We start from the raw sequence: 15,442 nt of genomic DNA, 5'->3' as shown, positions 1-15,442 counted from the left end.
GATCATACACTCCACGGAACTTTCAACAAGTTCATTTACTGAGCACACTGTTAAGAGTTTAACAAAAAACATTATATAGTTAACTTCCAGAAAAAATGTTGCGTATTAGTTGTGTACACTATAATTTCTAAATAAATATATTAGTGTTATTCCATAAAATGAGTATCTTTAAGTTATGTAAAATTACATGCATGAAAGTAACATTACAACAAATAATTCTAAGACTACGAAATAATTTACAGTGATGCAAAAATATATATTGACCCAATAAATGGTGCATTCATAGCCATGTGTATATCGGTTTCCAAGCATTTTTTTTCAATTTTTTTTACTAATAATATTTTTAATATTTTTAACGTTAACATCAATTGATACAGCATTGTTATTTTAAGATGTAAAAATATCGTATCAACAAGTAAACTGTATTAAAGGTGACAATAATACTGTATATGATAAGACAGTTTTGTCAAAGTGTAAGTGTAGTGAAATATAAATTAGCGAAATCAGAAATACAAACTTCTCAGAATAAAACTGCAGGGCAAACCTTTGCTTAACCTGGATTGCAATAAGTAAACGCGATTAAGATCGAGAATAACTAAAATAGAATTTCTGTAACAAACTTTGACCCAACCCGGTAATTTGCCAACATTTGTAACTTAGCCAGTAAATTATACAGTATCTTCCTTCCTCAGTCGCTCATTCTTTGCAACTTACAGCAAAAGCTACATATTATATTGATATATTATTCTTTCGACCGTTTTTAACGTCATAAAAATATAGACTACGAATATTTGCTAAACGGTATTTTATATATCTAGAATGAGTTCTATTTTCTTAGTGAGCTTAATTATTTACATTGTATATGTATGTAAATCTTACAACTATTTTTGTCCACTCGTTTCTAACAGAAAATTTATCATGAGACTTAATGTTTCGTCGAATGAAAAATTACACTGAAACCCATTTGGAACTATAATTATATAATAGCATATGTTTTTCAAGCTATTATTGTTTTAAAGATGTACGAATTCTGAACTGCAAACCGATGTTTTCGTTATAAAGCAATTATACTACTATAACACTACACAAAAAAATACAGTGACCAGTTTCACTTTATTTCTAAAACGTACTCTAAATTTAATCTCAATTCGTGTAATTGTATTTCTAAACAACATTGTGCATGCAAAACACGAATCACGGTAATCATTTGTGCAAAACCAATGCAGTGACGTTTTTAAAACACGCCGAAAAGCTATCAGACGCAAAGATTAAAAATGTATCAGACTCTTGAATTCTTGATGAAGTCATCAGGAAATCGTCAGTGACGTAGTTTTCCTTTGGGAATCATTGCACATCGCTCCATATTTTTACGTTTAACGGCAGTATATTATACATCCATGGTATCATTTTGTATTCATGGATTGAAATTTATCTGTTATTAAAAAAATTAAATACATTCGTTTGTAATGATTGGCTCATTCCTTCCAGGTTTTCAGACACTTAATCCTAAAAGACTGGGACGGGTGGCGTCGTCCTGTAATCCAGCTACTAGGAGGTCACGAATTGTGGATATTTATAGGCATGCACTGTGGATGCGATACACCCTGGTGTGGATTAACGTCCGCACGAGTGAGTACTACGACTATCCGCAGTACTATCCTGATAATTAGACCAATTCGTATATACCAAGGCAAAAATGTGGTTCGGATTCCACAATAAACTGTAGGTCCCTTAGTTGCCATTAGCTGTATGGGCTATCAATTAACAGCGGTGTCTAAGGAATGTGTCGGCCTTAGTCACTAACAAGACTACAAGATCGCACCACTCATCCTACACTAATCTCCATTCATACTTGGCGTAAAATACCTACTTTGTATGGTCGCCATTTTAATAAGAAAGTATTAAAAGTATTAAAGAATCTTTAGATAGAAAAATAAAAAATCGCTAACTTAAAGCAAGAAAATTCTACACAACAAATTTATACTGTATAAACTACAATATTGTCTAAGAAATTTCAAATAGCCACAAGTCCATACGTTTTGTGCGAGAAATGTATTTTTTTTATATCATTATTATAGTAAAAACATTTTCCTGAAATATACAGTGTGTATTTTACTCTTTCGAACGCTTTTGTTTATTTGTTCCTTAAGTCAAAACAATAGATGAAGTAAAATACACTTTACACGTTTTACAATCAATAATGCTAGTTAAACTGAATTAGTATTTTATGAAAGCAACTGATATTCATCACAGGTTCACAGCGAAAGAAAATAATCTATCAATCCAATCTGTAACCGAATACAAACAGGTTTACTTTAGAAAATGGTCAATACCTTATGTCAAACATTACGAAACAACACGGGATCCGTTGGGAATGTGATTGGTCGCCGTAATATCAACAAGAATGTTGTTGATTCTGTGAGACCCTTTCTATAGTTTCAGTTATTGTATTACTTCTTATAGTGTGTGTTCATGTTTACATCACTGAGTTAACTGCATTAGTAGCCTTTACCATTATGCCTGGGGTAGTTTGATTAATTGGCCAAACTAAAATACATTTTTAGTTCTTGTGTATTGAGGAAAATATCTAAAATGTTCTTAAAGGAACTTGAAAATATTAATCAACAGCTTAGGAGTAGTAAAGCAAAAAACAAAAATTCTTCATGTTAAGCAACAGTATTTATTACGGGATTTAAAAATGAGGCTTGATTAAATTAAGTTGTACTTACAAATTTATTTTTCTTACATCTTACGATTTGTTTTATATTTTCGTTAAGCTTCTACTATTATTTAATCTGGGCGTTTTAGTACATTTAAATACTAGCGAATTTCAGAATTAAATTACTGTACAATAAATATTGAAATATCACAAATGTGACATTTGTAGGCCTATTTAGATAATGGTTGTTAGCTATTGTAATATTGTATTATTATGTCAGATTATTATAAATCGTTCCATTTGTCAGAAAATCTTGGTAACAGGCTTAACTTGTAACGTGTTCATAAAAATGCACCCTAATATTTACAGCACGTAATATTTACAACATGTACAGCACAAACTACCTAAAATTCTTTACATGGTTAGTGTAAATGTTATTACTTGCTAAGGAAACCAGTGATCTAATATAAAATTGAATACTTTTTAAGAAATATTTATTTGTTAATATGTAATGAAATAAGTAGTTTATTAGGGACTAAATGGTGTAAAGCTTATTTTACCTCTTCAAGGAGGGATATTGATAGATGTAGCTAAAATAAAATTAACTAAGTGCTTATGCAATTTTTAAAGTTTTCAAAATTTATATAAAATGTTATAAATAAATTAATAATATTTTATTTTTCAATAATATGAAAATATATTTAAAAATAAATGTAAAAAAATAAATAAAATAACATAAAATAAAATAAATGTTGTAAAATATAGGCCCATATCATATTTAAATTTAATAGGATGTCCAATCCCTGAGATTGTAAACGCTAGTTTTAACATAGTACAATAAGTAAAATTAGATACTTCTTAAATATTTAAAATTTAAGATGAACTACTTGAATTGATAGGCATTTCATATGATGATTGAACCTCAGTTGACAAAAAGCCACTATATTTTAACCCCGGCATCATTTCGATTCGGACGACGACTCGCTTGAAAAAAGGCAATTGCCCTGTCACTTTTATTACCGTCGCTTTTCATTTAGGTTTGCCGCTACATTTGATGTCAATCTTTCCGGAATTTGGAATATTGCTAACTAGGAAAAATATAACTACACCAAATATTTCTCCCACATGAAGCAGGATCTCGTGCATTGTTTAAAATATTGTTAAGTATGTTGTTGCTATGTGGTAATATTAAGAAACACATTTTAAAAGTTCTTGTAACGGTTGTTACATTATATTACAAGTTAATTTAAATTAAATAAAATAACAAATTATTAATCCATACAGGCAATGTTAGGCCCAGATGGACCTTTCTTATACTTAACCTGTACCAGGCGTACATAATGTTGTTATTAGTTCCAAAGTTAGCGATAACTACCAAATACAATATTTTTATGTATGCTTATATAAATGGTATAAGTGCTTATAGACAGTATGGATCTTATAGGTATATATAAGAGAAGTAACATCTGGAAACTCGGCATGCCTCTTTTTAATCTTATGTATGACAACATATTGATGTACAGGAAGCATGTAACTAACATTATAAGCCTAAGTGAAAAAATGCTAATAACCCAGGCCTCACTAGATATACCTATACCAAGCCTTGTAATAACCCTTTAATGAATATAAATGGTTAGCATTATACCAAATAGTTAAACTTAAAGGAAACCTAAGGTAATATTATTCTACTGCAATTCGATCCAAAATTATTGTAGGGTACGAACTAAAAGGCTGCAAAGTAAAGTATATTCCCACATAATGTAAAGATTTTAGGATGCTTAACCAAAGACCTCTGTGTCATGTAGTTTAGCCTGATCCATCAAAGTCAAGCTATCCGTGACTGTCCTATCATACACATCTCAAACATGCGTCCACTCCACATTATAGTCGTTGCACATGTAACCCCGACAGCATTGTATGAGGTGTGTATATGTGTGTTAGTTTATATTGTTAATAATATTGCAATTTTTTAATTGTATATCGTTGTTATGAAAAGATTCAACGCTATTATTGGCATCTATGATTTCATTGCAGCAAAGAGACCTCAATTACAACCCGCATAACATCTTGCTATTAATGATCAATAATAATTAATCCAAAGAGTGTTAAATATTTATGATAAAAGTCAGAGTGATTTCTATGGAACGATTAATAATGTTGAAAAATGTCAACGCTTATTCATATTATTACTTGAAGGTTTTCGTTTATTATTGAAAATAAAATGAATTATGTGTAAATTGGCTGAAATGTATCTATCGTGGGAAAGTTATAATAATCGACAATATATGAATAAGACCTTTGTAACAGTTAAGTTTTACCGTGAACAGTATCTATGATGATAAAATAATAGTAGTTTACGCAAGGATTGCGTAACGATAGTGTTAACGATACGAGTCAAAAATTTTATGTACGAGCCTTGGCGAGTGCCTTAAAATCTTCCAGTAATGTCGTTAACACCATTTACTCGAGTCGGGTACAAAAAATCACTACTCATAACTTCTAAGAGAGGTTATGTTTTCGTTTATAACCTCTCATTGCCACTGACAGTGATGCAACGAAACATTGTACCAAACCCTAGTTGCACCACTCAACAATTAAATTGCCCTTAACAGCTGATTGGATAAAGTTCGGGTCATTCAATTTTTACTTCTTCTCTCTCAATCCTTGAACCTCCGTCACCCGTGTTGTTGTGAGCAAAACTATATTGTTAGGAAAGTAAACCATGCTGAACTTAACTGATACGGCTACTTAAAAAAACGGTCGTAGATATATTTTATTAGTGTTATTATTGTATACAGAATTATACAAAACTATTAACCAATATAACTTAGAAATATCCAATTACTTAACGTTGGAACGTAGTATTCCTGGCCAATATGAAAGGTAAATAGTGGTTAAGCCGAGAGAAAGTGAAAAATAACAATCACGTAGTCCAATTATCCACGCAAACAAGGTGATAACATTATACAGTCAGGCGATCACGCAACAGCTGACCGATACAATCAATAATGACACTCTAATTTGGTTTATAAATGAAATATCACGGGCTGGCAGCTGATAGCTTCTTATATTTATGTATATTAATTGTTGGCATAATGTGTTGTTATAATGTGTTGGTTCATCTTTAAATAAAAAAAAAATGAAAAAGAAAGATTGTACAGTAACAAAACGACATATTTACTAGTATGTCAGTATCCTATCCATAGGTAAACATATTTTGTTCTCAGGTTTTTCGATTGACCCAAAGTTAACCTGGAATCACCATATATATCAGGTATGTGTCTAGTTGTCTATAGTGTGTTATCTTCTCAGAGAGCTCAAATCTGTGTTGACTAAGTCACATTCGGTAACTGTCTACCTTTCACAGCCACCTTGTGTATGGGATTGTGGTCTGGGGACATTCAACAGATACTCAGGACCTACTACTTCTTCAGAAGAGGGCAGTTAGGATTGTGTCAAATTCTGGCCATTTTGACCACTGTAGGCCTTAATTTATTGACTTGAAGATCCTCACCGTTTTCACCCAGTATATCTACAGCATCTTAACTATGCTAAGAGTAAACCTCGAAGATTTTAGGAAGAGAGGGAGCCACCATGACCACGGTACCCGTAGAGCTGGTGATTTGGGCATACCCCGATGTCGTCTTGGTATGACACAGCGAGCGTATCCTCAGTCAGCCCTGAAGATGTTTAATGCTCCACCGGATGAGGTGAAGGACCTGAACCCTAAGGATTTTAAGAAACAACTAAAGGATTACTTAGTGAAAAGGCCGCTCTACTCTCTTCGAGAGTTACAAGATGGACCTCTATTTGGGCAGTAAATAGCCTCAACACACTTCTGACGCAGTCTAACCAATTTTCATTGATCAACGACGAAGACGACAAGTATTACAAGTAAGTAAGTAAGTAAGTATTCGAGAGTTATGGGTGATCAGTAGTGTAAGAAAGATCGACGGACGTGTTCCTCTTTCACAAGGGTTGTTACAACTTGTATTCATCATAATATCATGTTATGATCACCAACATCCACTAAGGACAGACGACACAAAAAAAGGGACAGTGGTGTTTAACTGCTCTATTATCTAATAATTACCCACGAAACCAAAATATAGACTTATTTATGATGCCATGTTCCTTAATTACAAATGATCTCTTTGTTTCATTGGAAACGTTTTTATGAAATTAACGTCAGCATTATTTATTGCGTTATTAATTGTTTCTTCTTTTTTTCATCCACAAAAAATATAGCCTAATACAGGAGCTGCTTTTAATTTTTGATAATACGTTTTCTATTAGTCCTATTTATGAAATCATTATTCAAATATATGTTTACATAATTAATAAGAAAACAAATTACAAACGTATATCTAAACTTTTATTATTTTAATTAACATTTTAAAGGAATTTAAAACGTATATCACTGTTGAAATAGGAATACAAGGAAAGACTAAAAAAGGAAGTTTTATTCCTAACCAGCTTAAATTTCTCCAAAATGATGGATGAGCAAGACGTGAAGAGATTTGATAGGCTTTGGCAGATCCCTCGACAAGATTTCAATATTCAATGTCTGCCATTATGTTTCAAACAGTTGCCATTGCTTAGTTTATGATAAACAATGCTAAGAGTCAAATTTACTGAAGGTCTAGATAAAAAATATACTAGCTCCTATAATTTTTTTTTTGTCACCAACGCCAAAATTATTACTTTTGTTTTATATCTAAGTCCGAAATAAAAGTTGTGCTTTGCATACTTGATGTTTCATAAACCATTAATATTGGAAAATAGCAGTAATTAGAGCTCAGATGATTATATAGGTGTTACCATTTTAAGTATGTATTTTTTGTCCTAGGACGCTAGGCACGAGCCCGGAATTATTTTTCACATTAGATTTAGGGGTTTCAGCGTTATCACTTAGATGTTACCCATTGGTTATTTGGTGGGATTTGAACCCGGGACCCCAGGCACCGGAGTCCCGCGCTCTAACCAGCACTCTAGACCAGCACGCTTCCTAAATATGTAATGTTATTAGTTATTACTTAAACAAACTTACTTTTATTAAAAGTTAGAAGACGTTTGTATATAAACCCGGTACGATAAGTGAGTTGTAAAGGTTGTAATGCTTGTTGGATGAAAAGTATAAATTGAATTCTCGATGAATGAAGGTGATGATTGATTTCCCCAGGTGAAAAGTAAAGTGCTTACAAGGGAACTGAACTCGCTGATTTATGAAAGCTCAACTCGCCTTGATATTGCGTCTAAGAGTGTTTTTTATTTTGTATTATTTACTACATTAACTCGTCGTTTTAGTGAAATGCCTATAACGTCGTTATGGTATTCAGAAATTAATGCTGCATAAATTGATATTTAGGTAATTTCATTTTTATATTCTTTTTAGATGTTTGCATTATTCATCAAATGTATTTTTAAGGAAAGTTGTAAGTGTTTTAGCATTGCACCAATTTCATATTCATAAAGTTATAAATTTATACTTCCAATTACTGATTTAATAAAATCAAATAGCATTTTAAAACATGCCGATTATTTCCAAAACACTGATTATTTCACAAAACACTGATTATTCCACAATACACATATATTTTGCAAAACGCCGATTATTGTACTAAATTCAATCTTCAAGCTTAAACAGGTCTGTTCTTTACAAATCATGCATACAGTGAGCAAACTAAAAGTGCTTTATTAACCATTATAACAGGAACGAAACGACTCTACAGCTGTGGTTAGCTCAGTTAACTGACTACAATGTAGCTCAACAACTTCATCTCCACAACGTTACATTACACCCGGAGGATTCAAATTTGCCAAAGACTGTTGTTATAATCTACACGAAGGAACATTAATAATAGGTTTTTTATGATGTTAAGGATATTACATTAGGTATACACACACTTTTGAGTAAAATTGCTACTTAGATTAAGTACTTTTTCAAGTTATATAGGTGTGTGGATATAAAACATAAACAAAAAAAGCTAAAGTTCGCTAAGTAGAGGTTTGGTTTCCTAATTTAAAAGAATATCTCATCACTAATATCCTATCGTTTGTAACTTTTCTACTTCGTGGAAATCTCTGAGGATTTGTGGTAGAGTGCGAGAATTCGTTTCCCCAGGCCCGGGATCAATTTCTGGCAATCAGCAATGGACTTTACCCAAGAGATAATAACCCAAACTATACCTAGAATAATAATTAATAATGAATTCAGTTTCAGTCAGGAACCTAGAGAAGTAAAAACAAATAATTAAAATATGTTTACTTTTACAAGGCATAAGTTTTAAAAATTCAGTTAATTAAAAGTTTGAGAATATAAGTGTTCTATAGCACCCCCCCCCACCCCCTCTTTCTCAACATATAGTATGTACAGACTACTAAACACGTCTGTCGACGTTGTGTGACGTCACATACGTTTGTTATGTTGGTATTAGGTCTTTGATCTCTGTACAACGTTTTACTCTATCCGAAATATCTGACGTACAAATAGGCAAAGGTGTTGTGTATGAAGCGTCTGCAAGTGTCTGAATTTGAGATCAAGCGAGTTAACAAATATTTATTTTAACTACACAAATAAATCATTGTTGTATAAAGATATAAATTATAATTGATGTTGACAAGCTAGCAACAACAATTTGACGTACTTATCAATAATGTAATATTATCAAAAAAATGGAATTATTAAATTGATAGACTAGCTAAGACATCGTTATTTTGTAGACTGTATGAATATAACTTTTTCCGTATGGCTTACGGTACAAATATTTAAATTATTTATGAAACAATGGTGTTTGGTAATGGTGATTCACGACACAGATTTAAAATTACCTTAAATATCAATGGATTGTTATGTTTAATTATTTTATAGGTCCCAACTTAATATCTAAGTATGCTAGGCTCTATCTTGTCTTGATCTTGGTGATATGTGGGATTTGAACCCGGACTGTACGGACCGAGTTCCCGCAACTTAAAGCTAGACCAGGCTGCCCCCTACATTATGAGACCGTAGTTAATTTATAACAAAAAAATTGTGAGAGTAATTAAATATAAACAAGATGTATTATAAATATTAAATGATAAATGTATACGAATGTGATACTGAGGAGTGAAGAAACATCATGTTGCAACAGGTATAGAGATCTTTTGAGAAGCTCAGTGTCGTTAAGGTTAAATTGTTGACGACGCCAAACGCCAGAAACTTGCTGAACATGAAAGTTGTTTGCAAACTACGACCAACCACCCTTCAAACTGCAACCTGAGCGCTTTAAAGTTACCTTGGGTTTAAACTTAAACATTTTATGTATCTTTCTACAATACATACATTAACGTACAAAAAGGGTAATAACCCTATCAGCGTTATTTTACAAATGATTTTGGAACTTTGTAATTTAAAATTATAAAACTTAACGTTAGGATATCTGAAATATACAACTTTACAGTTTGAACCCCTTAATAGGATTGCTATTTTAATTTAGATGTAAGTAAATACAATACTGTTATTTAAGTGGATTTTTAATTAAACGTAAAAATGACTAAATGCACTATCTAATCAGAAAAATCTTGTATTTTCTATATGAACATTTATATGTTTATATTTTAGTATACCGTTCATTTTGTTTGTAAATAATTTGTCTAATTTGTATACCTTTAGCAATTAATTGTACTGTATATCAACTCACATGATGGAAAATTTACCAAGAATATTCAACGTACATACGAATTGGGTTATCTTAATTAAGTGAAATTACCAAAGTTAGAGGGATGGCTTAAATTATAAAGTAATTCTGTACCACGTAGGCCTATTTCTCATTCGAATGATGGTTTTATATATCATGGTCATTATTCACCACAAAAACCACAAGGGCGGTTGAAACTGCATTACTAAACCGCTCAACACCTGAAATTATAAGGGTAAAAATAATATCAGTGTAAATAATAAGTGTAAAATGTATTTTCAAAATACCAAAATAGGGTCGTCAGTGTTCAACCTACGCTTTTATTTAAGATTGTATTCCAGCTCCTAGTAATCCGACTCCTTAAGGAGGTAGCATATAATTTAGCTATCGGACGAAATTATATTTATACCTAGTAACTATGTTCCAAGTTTTGTACATTTTTTTCACTATCTTCACAAATATCTATCCCCGGACTTTTTTGGCCGCCCTGTACTGTTGTAAACCACCTGGTAGAAGTACCGCATTGGTTAACAGATACATAAAGTCCCTTATTTTCATGGCCATGGTGTATTTAAAGACACATATAATAAAAGAAAAAAAATATCGAGGAATATTTTTTTCTCCAAAAGTATACTGATTTAATGAAGAATAAATTCACGTAAATGGTAATTTTTACCGTAAAATACGAGACATCCAGACCAGAAGCTACAGTCGAGGCTTGATGTCATGCAAATTAGCCATTATACAGTTTAAGGATCAATATCCCTCTCCTTGGGCTCAGGGCGGTTCTCGTTTGAACCTAATTGAATTTGTATTTGTGAAATATGGAAATTAATATTTATCTTTTACAATATAGGAATTTATTTATTAATTGCTTTTAGGTACAAAATGACATTAACTGCCTCATATATTAGTTTTGTATCCAGGCTATGTATGGTACCTAAGGTTGACCTAGGTACACCGTTTAGGCCACACCTGTGGTCAATTTTCGTCCCACATTTACATAATAGGGTGCTAGGTTACAGCCTGGATATATTTTTACACTTTAATTCAGTCTAGTCCCAAAGGGTTGTGGCATTATGACACTTAAAATCCATAGGTGTTTAGCAGAATTTTAACCCAAGACTTCAGGTTCTGAGGACCCACACTCTGCCGCTAGACCAGCTCGCTCTATGATAATTGAGGCAAATAACACTGTAATAACATAATAACGAAAAGTTGTTTTATATTTTTCCATATTTTCCATTTGTATAGGCTTTATACAAATGGAAAGCCTATACTATTTAAACTAAAGCTTTTTTGTATAGGGTACTACTGTAACTTAATATGACTACAATCACTGTCCGTAGTATTCAATAAAAAAAATACAAAAAAGTGGTATATTATATTATATTGAAAATGGTTATATTATTGACCGAAGTTTATTTTATTAAGTTTATTTTTATTAATTAGATAAAAGCTGCATTTAATTTTTTCATATGTTATATAGCCCAGTATATGCTTATATTTAGCATATAATTAATTTATAATAGGTTAATGATACAATAATTATTTATACTTTAATTACAATATTTTCTTCATTAACATTTTACAATAATATTTAGGCCATCCACAAGCACACCAACCATTGATTTAGGAAATGAAAGAAATAAAAATAAAGAAAAAGATGAAGAAAAGAAAAATTAAAAAAAGTAAAACAGACAAAAATGTATAACCAAACAAGAACAATAATTGATTTTAATAATGAACTAAACAGTTTTACTTTTTTCTTGGCTAGTATGATAACGAAATTTTTACCATAATGTTACGTTATGTTTGTATCACGTAATTAATTAGATTATTTTTAATAAAGTTTCTCTTGAGACAATAAACTTAACAGTTTCGCGTTAGAATGGAGATAATCTAATCTTCACAAGAAGACGCATTAAATTCTCATTTCCTTGAAAAGTACAGCGAACATTGTCTTAGACAAGGATATTGAGAATTTGAAAAATCTTCAGTCAATTCTATAAATATATAAATATTGACATTATCTTCTCTTAATTGATAATGCAATAAGATGATTTGGTAAAAAGAAATATACTATCTATAATTATTTTCGTTTAATATCAGCATTATTTGTTAACATTAGTTTGTTGCAAGGTTTTCTACCATGATGAAATAGATATACATAATTTCAATACTGATGAAAAAAAATTTTAATAAACAGCAAACATGCCACAGCAACGGTTATTATCTTATATTTCGCTTCAGCAAAAGCAGTTAAGTGATAGGTCATTACTAAATTCACAACGCAGTTGCAGTCTTTCATATATGCATAATTCATACAGAGCCATTGAATGATGCACTTATAGTAGTGAGTTTGATATTCTATAGGACTCATTTGAGTAGTCAATGTAATATCTTTAGAGTCATTTGTAGTAGCATAGCATTCTCTATTAAATCTTAGTACTCCATGTACTAGAGGTGGCTATGGTGGTAGCCATATGTTACAAGTACTTAGTATTTATTAGTTTTGAGAGTTAAAACTTTTACAAGTCATGATAGTAGTAAATAACCATGTTGTGGTATTTTAATTGGGGTTTGACAAACAGTAAACACATTTAATTTTTGTAGTGCTAAGGTTTGTTGTATTTTCGACTCTACATAATTATACAATAAAATGTATGCATGAGGATTGGTTAATTCTTCATTTGTAGCCGTAGGACGATTTTTGGTTAGGTAAAAATTGTAAACAGATTTTATTATTATTATAAGTTATTAGATTATCTCAGATTTGTTTTTGTTAAATCCTAAATTTTATTAATTTATGAATTTTATATTTATACTAAATTAGTAAGTTAATTAGCAAGTAAATTAGTGTAGTTAACTTTAATGTACATATTTAGGTACTTTCCCGTTAAAGGGAACATTCATTATTATCGATGTTTTTTTTTCTCGATATATCGATATTAACAAATTGAAACATATCAGCTGACAGCTACAAAAAATATTGTTCAGTATCAACAAACATTAATGAAATGAAACTGTTCAAAAAAAAAATAACCTAACATAACTAACCAAACTTGCTGTAACATTAAAAAATTCCGTGTTTATAACTTGCCTTTTATATTCAAACCCAAACGGAATTTTTAAATGGTACATCAAGTTCGGTTGTTTATGTTAGTTTAGCTTAGAACAGTTTCATTTCTTAATCCATATAATAGACTATTTTAGTCTAACCATGATCAGTTAGTTGTTGTCAATTTGTAATGGATCGGAAAACAAAAATACCCCTGCCGCAGCAAACCTGCAGACTTAGCGAATTTCCATTTGCCTGATTGGATTTAAACTAAAATGTCTCCTTAAAAATATCACATTTATTCCCTATTTAAACAGAATTAGTTTAACGAGTACTTAGGTTTGCTGCAACAGGGAGGGTAAAAAAGTATTTTTTATGTAAAATATTAAAAGGTACTGTGGTTTAGTAAGAAATTAATGTATTTTCCAAATTTGATCAAAATATGTTCATAAACAAGCAAACTACAACAGTTGACTTATTCTCCATAAGAATAACATGGGAAATTTAAAATAACAATTTTTTTGAATTTTCTCCGTAACAGTTAGGCGCATAATAACGCTTCAATATACTAAATTATTTGTATTTTTAAGCTCTACAAAATGGTTTAAAAAGAAATTGTAAAATTTTGTGTTTTTAGGGTCAAAAATGGGAAAAACCTATTTTTACCCCATAAAACCCCCCATAAACCCCCGTTCCCATAGTCCGATCGTGCTGGTTCGCGAACTCATTCAAGTTTATCCCACCTTACACCTTCAAACCAAATTTTATCAAAATCGGACAAAAATTACTCAAGTTATCGGGCGGATGGACACACACATATATATATATATATATATATATATATAAAAAAAATTTGAACGAATGGTTTTTTTGGCCTCTGGGGACATCAAAATGAAAAAGTAAATCGGTCCCGGGCTTAGGTCTTACCATGAGACCTACGGTAATAGCTACTTCCCTATAGGGAAATTCGCTAAAAACATCGATATACCGAGAAAAAATAATCGATAATAATGAATGTTCCCTTTAACAGGAATGTACCCATATTTAAGATAAATCAGTTTATAAGTAATATCTGGAGATCGTCAAATCTAATCATGATTTGCTACGCCATATGGTTAGCACACGAAGGGATTGGCACACATCCTTGTAATCGGATAAAGCAATTAACTGTGGATTAGAAACTCGATATTAGATCGTGTAGTGAATACATTACATTAGGAGAAGGAATGAATCAACATACCTGTAGTTCACACACATTTGGCTTGAGATCTAATTCGGATGTGGTAGTAAAGTAATCTAATTACGCATTCAACAGTAGATTACATCTAATCCTGCAGTAACTTATTTACATAGTAATAGATGGTGATACCGAATAACATAAGTTCAATTGGACTTAAATTTAATGACAGTTGGAAGGAAATCAGATCGTCAAATCATGTATTGCTATAAGACTTTGCATAAACATTCACACAAACCAAATACAATTACTCACTAACATAAGACATACATTGACAAACAAAACAGAACTAAAAATCTCTGACTAAAAATCTGAACTAACAATTTATACGCACCTTCAGTAGATGTTCCACGAACAAGCTTATGTGAAGAGCTTTATACAAAGTTCAGAGTAGACTTTTCCTTTATATTTTAACGTTGAATTTTCATCGTCATAGACCCAGAAACCAAGGATGAGTGTTTAGGCTATCCATAACACATTTCATTTCTGAACTGTAATGGAAATGTTAAAAAGTAAAGTAACATAATTTCATTGACCTCAAAACAATATTTATCATGTCAAAATCTCAAATCTCTGGATTCTCCCCTCATGTAATTTCAAGTTTATTTTTCGGGCATTGGTCAAAACAATTTTTTTTTTTATACTGTGTGTTCTAGCCTGAAAATATTTTCAAAATTACTACTGGCTAAGTCAGAGAGGGTGGTAACATTACCGCTTCGATAAAGTCCATCAGTGATTAGCAAGGCTTGAACCTGAGACCTCGGAGAGTGATGTCCCGTGCTCTACTATTAAACAAGCTCGGTTCC

This window comes from Macrosteles quadrilineatus, unplaced genomic scaffold (assembly GCF_028750875.1).
Source record: "Macrosteles quadrilineatus isolate MER2022 unplaced genomic scaffold, UCM_ALF_1.0 Scaffold_6__1_contigs__length_79288215, whole genome shotgun sequence".
Lineage (NCBI taxonomy): Eukaryota > Metazoa > Arthropoda > Insecta > Hemiptera > Cicadellidae > Macrosteles > Macrosteles quadrilineatus.
This window is presented reverse-complemented; position numbering follows the sequence as displayed.